Here is a 15,061-nt window from a genome sequence, read left to right on the forward strand (position 1 = left end):
TGAAATCGGAAAATGTGTGCATTCAACAGTTTTCTGAAGGAGAGGATCTCTATTTGTGTCAAGATAAGGGTGCATGAAAGACTTCTAAAGACTGGACGTCACATCAGCGAAAGACCGCTTTAATTCAAGATGTTTTATATCGCCTTATGTAATGCCTTTTTTTGCTCATCAGAGACCTTTGTTCTCTTGCTATGGGTAAATGGTTTATCCAGCAAGGTAGAGTGTCCAGATGCCAGGCCTTTTACATTAGACAGTGACTATCATATCCTCCACACTACGTGGAATTCGAATCCACCTAACGGTGTGCAGGGAAACCTCTAGTGCCCGCACCAGAGGTTTCCAAATTTGCTGCCCCCATCAGGAGCTCAAACGTATCACTTCCATGTTATCAGTCCAGCCCTCAACAGACAGGTTCATTCAGCAGGAAAGCATACACAGTGATGGTTGTTGGGGATGCACCTCCTTGAAAAAGGTTGCGATCCCCAGAGGCCACAAGCGACATTCTTAGGCATAGTTATAGATACTCCAAGGCATTAGGTGAAAGTAAGTGTGCGTGGATACATGTAAGCCACACCACCCTAGATTCACCAGGGCTTTATTTTTCAGCAATGCCTTTGGGTTGGAAGGTTTCCCGGGTTGCAGCCTTACCACAGGCCCAAACACAACAGCTACACATATCCCAAGAATTAATGTAAATTCCAAGCAAAAATACAGGTTTTCACCTCTGCTTTTTGTGCTTTCTGGACAATGTTAATAGGATGACACACAAGTGAGGTGCATTTTTTTTTTAATTAGGAAAAGTGTAGGAACGTTAGGTGGTAGGACATTTACAGTTCCTTGCAACATCCAGAACTTTCCCTAACTGATGTGTGAAAGTTTTGTTAATGAAGCCTAGTTTGACTGTTCCAGGGTACTTTGACAAAGAAAACGTTTTGGGGGCTACACGAATTGGAATACTCAGTTATTCACTAGGTCTCTTGTTTTTAGAAACATCTGGGGTTGTTAGGTTTCCACAAGAGCCAATTGATCCTGGACTCATATACAGAAGATAGTCACATCATAAAAGAATGCATTTGTGAATAGCCAACCAGTTTCGTTTTTCAGCCTTTGCTGTTGAGGCGGTGGGCTACCATTTTTATCAACAAAAGTGTGGGCAAGGTGAGTGATAGAAAGTTTTGTAAGTTGAAGGAAACTGCAAAAGTCTCGTCACAGAAATTTGAGGAAATTGTGTGGTTCTCATGTTGTTCTGGGTAAGACAAATTGGTGGTGTACTCGCAAGTCACACCACCCCAAAACCATCTCCTGCATAACTTTAGTTTACAAAAAAGTCTGGGTGTTGGTTGGTCCTCCAGGTTAGGCCCACTGACATATGGAGTATCATTTTTATTGAGAGATGTTAGGAAGGTAGAATGGTAGGTCATCTGTTATTATCTACTGATTTTCACTTTATTTTCAGTTTCCAATTGTAAGCCATTAGCACAACAAAAATATTTTGAAAAAAACTTTTAGAATCACATGGCTTTTTAGTCAATTCAAAATGTGGACTCGAAAAAAGAATCCATATTCTCTAAAGTCAGATTCTTGGGTACAATTCAAACTATCATTCATACCCACCTTCTTAATCATCACATCCTATTACATTATTTATTACGTTTCCTTAGAAGTGCTGTATGATCAGTATGCAGTGAAAAATAACCGATGCAGAGGCTCTGGTTCTGAGTATTGCTGGTTTGTGGCCACCCAACATTATATATATATTCACTGAAAAAACCATAGGTTTCAGGCCTTATATAGTTAGGAATTAGCATTTAAAAAACTTTTAAAATTCAATCAAAAAACTATAAGTTTTAGGGGTGTTATAGTTAGCTGGACATTTCACTCATACAAAACCATTGAAATTGCTCCTATATAGTTAGTTGTACTAACTATATTTCGCGCACCCGCAATCCACTGCTGATGATGTCACATATTACATCATTCATGACATGGTCAGTGACATCACTGATGACATCTCAAATGACATCACTGATGACATCATCCAGTGAATGTGGTTTGCTTCGTTATTTAAATATGCATTATATATATATCAAATTGCATTGAAGAATGAGTGGATATATAAAAATAAATATTTGGATGGAGGATTTAGTAGCATTGAAATTGACTGTTTACTTGACCAATTTATAGTGTTTCACTAAATATAGCGGATAGTGACTAAACTGTTTGAATATCTGTATCACTGTCAGTTGATGTGTAAACTGGCTCTCCAGTTGGTTACTAGCTATGTGAAAGTCTGTATTAGTTATTGATTAGTTAACTGAGTATTTGTATGGGAGAGTGAATGTGTGTGTGGTTCGGTGGGGGGTGTGCGACTGCCCAAAGATGTGTGAATAGTTGATTCACTAGATATATGAAGTTAAAACTACATGTTCTAGCAGTTGTTTGGGTGAGTGAATATCTTTATGGGTGTGGTGGTGAGCAAATATATTTCTCAATGGTACATGTCCAACAAACTAGAAAAATAAAAGGCAGTGTATGTGTCAGTTGTATATTAAAAAGTATACATACGACTCAATGATTGTGTGAGTGACTGTATGGATAACTTTATACTTGTAATAATGATTTTATAATTCACTAAGTATGACTTACTATCTAAATGAATAGATAAAGTTGTGTTTGAATAAGTGTGTAGTTAAGTAAATATGTAAGTATGATCCATTGTTTGCATAAGTGAGTAGGATGACTTCATATGTGAATAGGATGTGTGCTGATGTGTAATGTCGATTTAGGTGTATAAGTATTTTTGATAGTGTTCTATTGTTCATTGACAGCATGTATGAGTGAATCTACAGGTAAGTGATTAGATGTGTGTATACATCTAAAATCACTGAGTGGGTTTTTAGATACTTGTATTGCTGTAACAATGGATTCAAATAGGATACTCTTTATTTTACAAAGAGTGATGAAAAATTTTACTAGTGTATGAAAAGGTGTATGGGATTGTCACGTGGATGATGTCATCAGTGATGTCACTGACCATGTCATGAATGATGTAATATGTGACATCATCAGCAGTGGATTGCGGGTGCGCGAAATATAGTTAGTACAACTAACTATATAGGAGCAATTTCAATGGTTTTGTATGAGTGAAATGTCCAGCTAACTATAACACCCCTAAAACTTATAGCTTTTTGAGTGAATTTTAAAGGTTTTTTAAATGCTAATTCCTAACTATATAAGGCCTGAAACCTATGGTTTTTTCAGTGAATTTCAAAGGTTTTTAAATGCTAATTCCTAACTATATAAGGCCTGAAACCTATGTTTTTTTCAGTGAATTTCAAAGGTTTTTTTAATGCTAATTCCTAACTATATAAGACCTGAAAGCCCACCAGGAATCTCCAGTATGCGCCAGGGGACTGCATTGCAGAGAGGTGTAATGAAGCCACGCCCCTTTTTTACACCTCTCTGCAACGCAGCCCCCGTGCATGTTTGAAGAGGGGGAACTAATTCCCCTTGCATACTGGGGGCCCCTGGGGGCCAACTAGCCCATCTTGAACCTCCAATCTGTGCCAGGGGGCTGCATTGCAGAGAGGTGTAATGAGGCCACACCCTTTTTTACACCTCTCTGCAACGCAGCCCCCGTGCATGTTTGAAGAGGGGGAACTAATTCCCCTTGCATACTGGGGGTCCCTGGGAGCCAACTAGCCCACCTGGAACCTCCAGTATCCGCCAGGGGGCTGCATTACACAGAGGTGTAATGAGGCTATGCCTCTTTTTACACCTCTCTGCAACGCAGGCCACTGTCGCGTTTGCAGAGGGGGGACTAATTCCCCGTGCATACTGGGGGTCCCTGGGTCATATCTGCCCAAACGCCGAAATTCCGAACGATTGAAAATGACTTTTCTTGAGAAACATTTGGATTTGGATTATCATGTCCTATACTTTGGAATTTTTGAAAGACTGACTTTGAGGATGCTATAAATTACTCAAGTCTGCCCGAATTGTGTGGGTAAAATTGATACCTAGTCACTTTGAATAAGAATGTACTTACGTCTCGTCTAACATTTGGAAGAAATATCTAGTTATATTACAACAGGATACCGACATAACTTGAAGGAAATAAGAACGCCCAGAAGAAGTTCTGTTGTACAGAACGAAACGCGTCAGCTGGCTGTGGTACATAAACTTAAGGAAAATAAAAGCATTTGAATATACACCAAGATTCAGAGCTTCAATAAGGACTCTAAGTGATATGATTTGATTGGACTTATTGTGCAAGTGGTGCTGTGCCAAACTTTGGAATATTCTCCACTACTCTCTACTACTTACTCTCTACTACTCCACTACTCTCTAATACTCACTCTCTACTACTCATTCTCTACTACTCTACTACTCTCTCTCTACTACTCACTCCCTACTACTATCTACTACTCACTCTCTACTACTCACTCTTTACTACTCACTATCTACTACTCTACTACTCACTCTCTACTACTCACTCTCTACTACTCTCTACTACTCAGTCTCTACTACTCTCTCTACTATTCTCTCTGCTACTCACTCTCTACTACTCTCTACTACTCACTCTTTACTACTCTCTACTACTCACTTTCTCCTGCTCTCTACTACTCACTCTACTACTTACTCTCTACTACTCTCTACTACTCACTCTCTACTACTCTCTACTACTCACTCTACTATTCACTCTACTACTCACTCTCTGCTACTCTCTCTACTGCACTCTACTACTCTCTACTACTCACTCTCTACTCTATTACTCACTCTCTTCTCTCTACCTCTCTCTACTTCTCTCTCTACTAGTCTCTACCTCTCTACCTCTACCTCTCTACCTCTACACCTCTACCTCTACCTCTACACCTCTACCTCTACCTCTACACCTCTACCTCTACCTCTACACCTCTACCTCTACCTCTACACCTCTACCTCTACCTCTACACCTCTACCTCTACCTCTACACCTCTACCTCTACCTCTACACCTCTACCTCTACCTCTACACCTCTACCTCTACACCTCCACCTCTACACCTCTACCTCTACACCTCCACCTCTACACCTCTACCTCTACACCTCTACCTCTACACCTCTACCTCTACACCTCTACCTCTACACCTCTACCTCTGTTGTACAGAACGAAACGCGTCAGCTGGCTGTGGTACATAAACTTAAGGAAAATAAAAGCATTTGAATATACACCAAGATTCAGAGCTTCAATAAGGACTCTAAGTGATATGATTTGATTGGACTTATTGTGCAAGTGGTGCTGTGCCAAACTTTGGAATATTCTCCACTACTCTCTACTACTTACTCTCTACTACTCCACTACTCTCTAATACTCACTCTCTACTACTCATTCTCTACTACTCTACTACTCTCTCTCTACTACTCACTCCCTACTACTATCTACTACTCACTCTCTACTACTCACTCTTTACTACTCACTATCTACTACTCTACTACTCACTCTCTACTACTCACTCTCTACTACTCTCTACTACTCAGTCTCTACTACTCTCTCTACTATTCTCTCTGCTACTCACTCTCTACTACTCTCTACTACTCACTCTTTACTACTCTCTACTACTCACTTTCTCCTGCTCTCTACTACTCACTCTACTACTTACTCTCTACTACTCTCTACTACTCACTCTCTACTACTCTCTACTACTCACTCTACTATTCACTCTACTACTCACTCTCTGCTACTCTCTCTACTGCACTCTACTACTCTCTACTACTCACTCTCTACTCTATTACTCACTCTCTTCTCTCTACCTCTCTCTACTTCTCTCTCTACTAGTCTCTACCTCTCTACCTCTACCTCTCTACCTCTACACCTCTACCTCTACCTCTACACCTCTACCTCTACCTCTACACCTCTACCTCTACCTCTACACCTCTACCTCTACCTCTACACCTCTACCTCTACCTCTACACCTCTACCTCTACCTCTACACCTCTACCTCTACACCTCCACCTCTACACCTCCACCTCTACACCTCCACCTCTACACCTCTACCTCTACACCTCCACCTCTACACCTCCACCTCTACACCTCTACCTCTACACCTCTACCTCTACACCTCTACCTCTACACCTCTACCTCTACACCTACACCTCTACCTCTCTACACGCACACATATACACATATATATATGCATATATATGCATATGCATTTATGTATGTATATATATATATATTTATGTGTGTGTGTATATATATATATATATATACATACATATATAAACATATATAATCTGCATATCTATATAAATACAAATATAAATGCATGCATACATATACATATATGCATACATATGCATGTTATTTACATGAGTTTTAAAAACACTAATAAAAGCAAAGCTAAAAAGCCACCTCATTACAAACAGAATGGCTTTAACTTAAACGAGGGCGAGATCTATTGCATTTTCAATGCTTGTTTACTTTGGTTCCATCAAGAAGGCATTCAGATGTATCACATATTTGCCATAAATTCTGAATGTTAGCACTCTAGTTGCTCATTAGATCACTGTAGTAAAGCTACTGCTCACCAGGGAAGTCTGCTGCTAATCATACTTTCTATGGCAAAATGAATCCCCTCATTTTGTTCATTTTTAAATTAAATGTTTTCAGACTTACCACTTCATTCCAATCAAGATGGCTTCTGGTGTGCCATACTTTTGTCATAAGTAAGACTGTTAGCGCTCTAGTTGTTCTTTAGAACACTCTGGGACATTCTGTCATTGGGCTATACTTGGGCTACATCTGGGTGATATTTGGGCTACATTTGGGCTCTTTTGTCTCTGGTGGCCATCTTGGGAGACTGCATGTCAGAATTTTTTTATGAAATAGAAGAGGATTTGGGAAGTCACTCAAAATGTGCCCTAATTTTTCTTTCTGCAGCACTAATCATACTTTCTATGGCAAAATATACCCCCTCATTTTGTTACTTTTTAAATTAAATGTTTTAAGAGTTACCACTTTATTCCAATCAAGATGGCTTCAGGTGTGCCATACCTTTGTAATACGTAGGACTGTTGGCGCTCTAGTTGTCCTTTAGAACACTCTAGGAGGCTGCAGTAGAACACAAAGGAATCAACTGACAGTCTCTGTCCTTGTTGGATGTACATGTTTTACTGAGAATGTCAGACTTCATGCTCACATGACTGAGAAAGATTATGTGAATTTACAGAAAATATGCTTTCAGTTTAGCTTATAGATCCCCTTCCAAACCACTGTGGGAAAAGCATGAGATAATAGTTTTCTTTCAAACATGATTCATGATATCCCAGCAGAAGGCTTTTTCACATGGTAAAATCACCTTAGAACACACCACAATTCCTAAAATGAGTATGGTACCATCAACAAATGATTTATAATGTAACTAAAGTCCTAAAACCCTCTATTAACTACAATGCTTTTTAATGAGGTGCTATCATGTATATTGGTCCCAAAATGGCTACCAACACTTCTTGGATGAAGTGCTGACAGCCAATCAGATCTCACGATGAGATGTGTGGTTAAGCTCCGCCCAGATATATATGTGTTTTTGAAGTAAATTTTCATAAAAACCACTAGAGCAATTTTCACCAAATATAGCAAAGGCACTTCTGCGTACCAGTCCCTACAATTATACCACGTTTGGTGTAATTCCGTTCAGCGGTTCCGGCTGTAGCCTTGTCACAACGTCCTATGGAAATTAACATGGGGAAAACACGTTTTGGGACCCCCCTTTTTTCTCAGCCCCCACTTCACGAATCCCCCCGAAACTTTCAGGGAAGGAGCGCAGCGGAGCTGGCCAAAATGTTGGAAAATTACACGCAAATTCATCAACGGCGCCAAAGTTATTCCCAATAGAATGTTCGGATTTCCTATGGTAGCTAGGTCCTAACAATATATACCTACTGGCTATCGCCAGTAGGTAATATATACACACACATATATATATATACACATACATACATATATATATATATATATATATATATATATACATATATATATATATATATATATATATACACATATATATATATATATACACACATATATATACACACATATATATAGCAGTGCAAACAATCCCTAAAACATACAAGGACTTGAATGAGTGGAAAAGGGAAGGACTTATTACTAATGATGAACACAAGTTTCTCAATAAAGATCACCCTGTTTTGCCGAATATATATTTTATACCAAAGGTACATAAAAAAGAAACACCGGTCCCTGGGAGACCAATTGTGTCATCTATCAATAGTACCTTTGAGAATACTTCCAAATATATAGACTTATCTCCAGGAGTTTGTGATCAGCTTACCGGCGTACATCAGGGACACTACGGAGTTTTTACACTTATTGAATAACTGAGTCGTCAGATGAATTTTTATTTGTAACCATGGACATATCCGCCTTATACACAAGTATTGCCCACATGGCCGGTATAAGAGCTGTGGAATTTTATCTAGACAAAAGACCAATACACATGTACCGCACAACCAAATGTTGATCAAGATGATTAGCAAATGCCTACATAATAACGTTTTCATGTTTGACAATTTGGTATTTAAACAACTGAGAGGAGTATGGGGGCATGTTTCTCCCCCAGCTACGCGGGGCTCCACGTTGGCAGGTGGGAGGGACATGTCCTCAAGGTAGAACATGCCGCATTATGGTCAGCTCATGTGGTAAAATACTGACGATACATTGATGATGTGTTTATTATTTGGCGTGGGACTAGGGACCAGGCAACGAGTTTTGTGAATAAGATCAATGAAAATAAGTTAAATCTTCATTTTACTGCTAATATTGATGCAATGGTTACCAACTTCCTTGACATTCAAGTCAAAATTGACGGGAAAATCGAAACATGTCTGTATAGGAAGGCAACATCAGGGAATACCATATTGCACGCTGGGAGTTTTCATCTCCAACACACTATTGCTAGTATTCCGAATGGCGAGTTTTTACGAATACATAGAGCATGTAGCACCATTGAGGATAGACCGCATTGTCAATTGGAGGCCAGGGATATACATGTGGTCGACTGGAAATACCCATGAGAAAAGCCAATGCCCTCAATCATTCCTCTCTTCTGGACCACAGCAGGAATACACATATGGTAGAGGCATGCCCTAATAGCAATGGGGAGATCAGATTAATCACCAGTTATAGCAGGCAGGCCAAGCAGATTAAGAACATCATCAAAAAAGAACGGCCTATCATACTCACTGACCAAACATTGAAAGAGGTTGTCCCTGCCACACCCACAGTTACCTTTAGGAGAGCATATTCCATGCGGAATGAGCTGGTGAGGAATATTCCGGAATACAGTTTTATTGGGAACTGGCTGTCCCCACGTAAGGGTTTCTTCAAATGCAGCTCATGCCGAGCTTGCAAATTCGGCATAAACACCACCTCCTATATGACCCCGTTTCCCAAAGACCCTATCGCTCTTAAAGCACATTACACCTGTCGCACAGAGTTCGCTGTGTACGTTTTAAGATCCAGCTGTAATTTGCACTATGTAGGCAGCACGAAATTACAAGCACACGTACGAATTCTGCAGCACTTAAGAGCGATCGTGAACTCCGACCCTTCATACCCTGTTGCCCGGCATTTTAAGACTATGCGCGATAACAATCTAAAATGTTTTCAATATATTGTTATCAATGCAGTAGCACCCAACAAAAGGGGAGGCAATAGGGAGAGGGCATTACGGCAATTGGAGATCTTGCTATATAGTAGATTTGGATGGAAATCACCTTTGGGGCTTAATTTAGGGGAGGACCTTTACAACTTTTTGTAACTGTGTAATCTTTTTATCAATTGTAGAAACCCTGAAGAGCATTTCCCTGACCTACATCCTTGCGCCAATATGTTCTTTATGTCCTTGGTATCTATGTTCCGGCTATGGCATTTGGCTTTGTATCTGTACTGTTTAGTTTCTTGGCTCCATCCCTATCCTTCGGATTGAAGGTATTGACATTTCGGTCCGCTGCAGCACTCTTCCAATTTGCACACAGTATGTATTTGAACCTTTTATTACAACACAGCTTAACATTTAAATTACTCAATATGTGGAGGCTTGCAGTTTAAAAACCTGATCACACATGCTTATATTTTAATCCATATTTAAGGTGGGTACCAACCTAGGATCTTGTGATCAGGAATGGCGAAAGCAAACAGTTATCCCCTTTATTGTGCTTGTATACATCTAATACACAATAGGGGTTTCCACTGCAAATTTCTCATGACATTTGTTTTATATTTCACACTATTGATTCCTTTTTTTCTCTTGTACTGATTGAGCACTTTAAGATTGGTACAATTATTTTTTATTTTGCGGTATGTTGCACAAGAGTTGCGCCTTATGGACTTATACTGATTGGAGACAGAATAGGCCACATGTCTTTTAAATTTGATATACCATCTCATTTATACCTGAAATTTAACCCAGTTAGCAAGGAACGATTTCATTCATGCATTTCTGCATTCTATATTACTTTTTGCGTATTTGCACAGTGAATATTGCATTAATTTACGTAGAAGAAATTAGCACTTGAAAAGAAGTGACCTCATACATATCAGGTTGAACCAGGATGAGGGCTCCCCCTTTTTTCTGTTATCCAAGCGTATTTGCACAACAAATATTGCACTATCATTTTTTAACATCTCAGCGTAAATTGCACAGTTCTGTAAGAAAACAACTGTTCTTATGTTTGTTAGTGACTTCTCAGTTATAACATCTGACTGTGCGCCTGTTCTATGTATACCATAGTATTTTTAATTGTAGATATTTGTATATGTCATTTATTCATTTTATGACGATATTTTTATGTATTTATATTCCCAAAGTTTTTTCATCTGTATTGGTATCAAGTTTTGGAGAAATGTATAACATGGGAGCATGGGTGCTTTAAACACACACTGAGTCGCTCCTGCATTTGAGCAGTATAGTGAATTAGACCAGTTTTGTGTATAATTAGCAAAATATTGTTACATATTGTATTTTTTTATTATTGTGCATGCTTATATCTATTTATGAAATTTAAGGGACTATATGATGGTTGTAAACATGACCTGTATCGGCAGTCTGTCTTCTGAAGTATGTTCTCTATGTCCATGATGGGATTGGGCGTAGTGTTTTGGCGCCAAAAAGGGTGTTTAAATTAGATGGTTTATGCTTCTCCGTTTGTCAAGTGAGCAAGGACACAGCCTTGTGTCCGAAACGCGTCTTGAGGCATGCACTGTTCCTGCACTTTGAATTAAAATAAAATTGAATTCTGGCATCCAGCTAAATTAGAGTCTGTGACCCTGTTTGTGCACGGAGGCACTAAGGAGAAAACGGAGTGGACACACACACACACATATATATATATATATATATATCAAAGGAAAGTCCTTCCAAAAAGAAAGGCGGAGGCCTCAGTGGGGAACAAATGGAGCACACTTTATTTCCAACCAACTCATCGGGCGAATGCATTTCGGCAACATTTGCCTTCTTCAGCGCCAAGTGGATGCAAGAGAAGGGGTAAGTGTTCACACCTGGGAACTGTCCTGCCGCTGATGAAATAGCTACTCCTCCCATAATAGGTACCGCCTCCTGTAGAGCGCACAGTTGGTACACAAGCTACAAGACCCAGAATGCAGTAATCCGGTTCTGGGTCTCGAGGCGATGATGAAATGCGGAGTGCCAGTGAGCAGGACGGTGTGCGCATTTCTCCCCTGTCCCCACTTGTTAAAAACAAAAGAGTCTCCTTCCGTCCCCTTACCACATCAACCGCTCTGCCCAGGTGTCCTTTTGCGGGGGCAGGCAGCAATGCAGCGAGCCCAAGGCACGGAACAATGTCCTCGGCACCGCATCTCTCCAACCTGGGCGTCGTGGTGGGCTCAAACCGTGTCAATAACTTGACTGTACCAAGATGCCGGAGCAATGCCAGAAGCAGTCTGGCCACTTGTGAATGCGGGGGCCTCCCATCACGCCACTGGCAGGCGCGAACAATATCAAAGGAAAGTCCTTCCAAAAAGAAAGGCGGAGGCCTCATATATATATACACACACATATATACACACACACATATATATATATATATATATATAAAACAAAAACATACAAAATATTAACCTTTTTTTATATCAACATTCGTTTTTTTTTAAAAAAGACTTTCAGCAAAATACTCAAATGAGACCTTGCATAGTAAAAAGGTTTGTCCAGTTTCCAAGAATGTGTAGCTCTCCAAGTTCACACCTCCTTCTCCTACTTTGCACCACTTTCTCCTACTTTGCAAGAAGCAACAAGTAAATTAATGATCATTCAGAAAATTCCAAAACCTGAGAATTGTTGTCACCATCAGTTAAGGAGGTATATTTTATTCTGCCCTGGACTAGAAACCAATGTGTTTTAAGCACTAGTGATATATGATAGTTTTATTAAATGGCCCTGACCTGGACCACAGCATGACAACTTGATGATTAGTACGGATTGCGCAGAATGACTCACTGTGACATCTAAAGTATTCCCACAATGCCAAAACTTGACTTCCTATTTTCGATTTGTTTCCTTAGTACTAAGGTATTTCTATGACTAAGCATCGACTCCCCTTGTGCAGGTTTGAGAGAGAGAGAGAGAGAGAGAGAGAGAGAGAGAGAGAGAGAGAGAGAGAGAGAGAGAGAGAGAGAGAGAGAGAGAGAGAGAGAGAGAGAGAGAGAGAGAGAGAGAGAGAGAGAGAGAGAGAGAGAGAGAGAGAGAGAGAGAGAGAGAGAGAGAGAGAGAGTAGTGCAAAACTACTTCTTTAGTAAGCGTCTGGCTTACTCAAGCTTATTTTTGTAACTAAATGCCTATATATCACTATTATGTAAAAATGTGGCTAGAAATCAAGGTAGCTATGATGCTTTTAAAAAAAGGTCAGGCCCGCAAAGGCGTAGAGAATGGAGATAACCAGGACAAGATTTAAATTATGGTGCTGTAATTCACATTTCGACGCTTGTTCTTCAAAATTCCAAAAATTAAGCTATCATGCCACGTCAATTAATTATATGCAGTATGTGGCAACATTTTAATATGAGCATTGAGAAATAACACGAACGGCCAGGATGCAAGGAGCTGATGCTCGCACCGCCTGTTTTTGTGCTTTTATCTAAAGTATAGCACTAAACGACAGATTTGAATTTCAACATAATTTTCCGAAATTTCACATAATAATGCACATTTCACACACTCAGTCTGAGGAGCCTGCAGGTGCAGAGGAGCCCCTCCACTGACTGCCGACCCGTAACGATGAGCCCTTGCTTTTGAAGGGTGGTGCTGGTCTGCATATAGGAAGGAGAGCCATTTATGCCAGTCAAATGAGGGATCACTGCCTGCCTGCTTGTGAGGCACCAGTTGGCCATAGGCGGCATGGTGGATACTTGTGTCGGAGGCTTTTCCCGATCAGCTGCCCTGGGAGGTTGTCTGGAGCCCGCTGTCAGCAGAATGTCTTTTTGGTATGGGGCGCTCACGAGCTGCTTGACACCAAGCTGCTCAACTGAGGCACGAAAAAGCTCTGACCCTGAGCACCCGGAGGCACATGGCTAAGTCTGGTAGGGATGTTCACAGAGCGGTGTGCACTGTGCTTCATACGAATTGACCCACCTCTCCTGCTGTTTCATGGTCTATGGACATAATGGATCATTTCTATGAGAGAGGAGGACCTGAGGTCTGGTCAGGGTCCAGTTACCTAATCTAGCAGGAGTGGGGCAGATTGTCTGGCTTTAGAACGGCACTCCATCCAAATGTGACTGCCATCTTTGTGCCACCTCATAATACAGCGTAAGTAGGACTGCATATCAGTGAGTGGCGGGCTGCTCACTGTACCCCATACACTGTACGTGAATCCAGAATGGAAGGTGCCCCCATGCCACAGCTGCCGAATATACTTTTGGAGGTGCAGGGGGGGGGGGGGGGGGGTAGAGATTCCCTGAGCCGGCGCATGTGCTGAATCCATTTCAGCAGCTGGGACCCCGCTAGCTAGTAACATGCGTCCCCATCAGCCTTAGAGTGGCAGACCTCAAACTCGGCTCCCATGCAGAAACAGAGAATGAGAAAAATGTCAAAACCCTCTTGATCACCATGTAGAAAAGTTTCAACGACAGTAAAATAGACACCTTGACAATCTGTATGGAGTAGGTGAAAGATTAGCTAAGCAGTCCACTCTGAATGACATGGCCGAACAGCAGTATCTCAAGCACTGATTCCACATCCAACAATGAATATTTACTGAGAATGGTGGTAGTATTAAATGTCACTAAATCCAAAATTAACATTCAGATGTCTGGTCAAGGAAGAATAATTTACCAAAAGTGGGAGTTTGAGAGGTGATAGACAAGTGGCATTTGAAGAGTACCGAGAAGCAGCGCTAGCAGACCAATCAACTGATTGAGTTTATTAATACTCTGAGGTGGAGAGAGCTCACTGCTCCAAAGTGTTCCTCAGGGGCTATGGCTTGTCCCATTACTGCCCTTCTCAGTTATAGGGACCAACGTGCAATTCCTCTCCTGGAAAGGGAGAAAGAGACCTCAATTACAAAGGATCGTCTATCTCAATATTCCCTGAATTAAAACTAGTGAAGCAGGAGGCCAGTTGGATATTTACTGCTGAGAAAAAACTTGCTACAAAAACCTTTAGGACAACTACAAAAACCCATAAAGCTGTCCTACATGCGGAATCACTCTTAGCTTCCATCTATAGTTTTAGAATTGTAAGTGATGTTGGTATTTTAATTCAATTGTAAGAATGCATTAAAATTATTATCAATAAGTATGATTCCACAATGCTTGTGGTTAACTGCTATTGGGGATTTTTAAGTGTCCATAGGTGAGTTTGCCTACCGAGAAACCATAATGTACTTAAGATGACCACAATTATTTGTGCATATGTGACACTTTACCACAAACGAATCCTCCATGATAGGCAATGATGGCCAGGAATCTCCTAACGGCACTTGCGCTGGTCAGTCTCCTGACAATGGCTATCAAATAGAGGTGAGTGAGAAAAAGGCATTGCGCACT

The 15,061-nt window shown here is 40.6% G+C and overlaps 1 protein-coding gene across 4 annotated transcripts in view; it reads right to left on the bottom strand.

Moving 5' to 3' along the window:
• The window catches only part of NSD3 (nuclear receptor binding SET domain protein 3), a 1,711,795-nt gene that overhangs the window by 947,518 nt on the left and 749,216 nt on the right, over positions 1-15,061 (bottom strand). The window lies entirely within an intron of this gene.

Source organism: Lissotriton helveticus, chromosome 11 (assembly GCF_964261635.1).
Source record: "Lissotriton helveticus chromosome 11, aLisHel1.1, whole genome shotgun sequence".
Taxonomy (NCBI): Eukaryota; Metazoa; Chordata; class Amphibia; order Caudata; family Salamandridae; genus Lissotriton; species Lissotriton helveticus.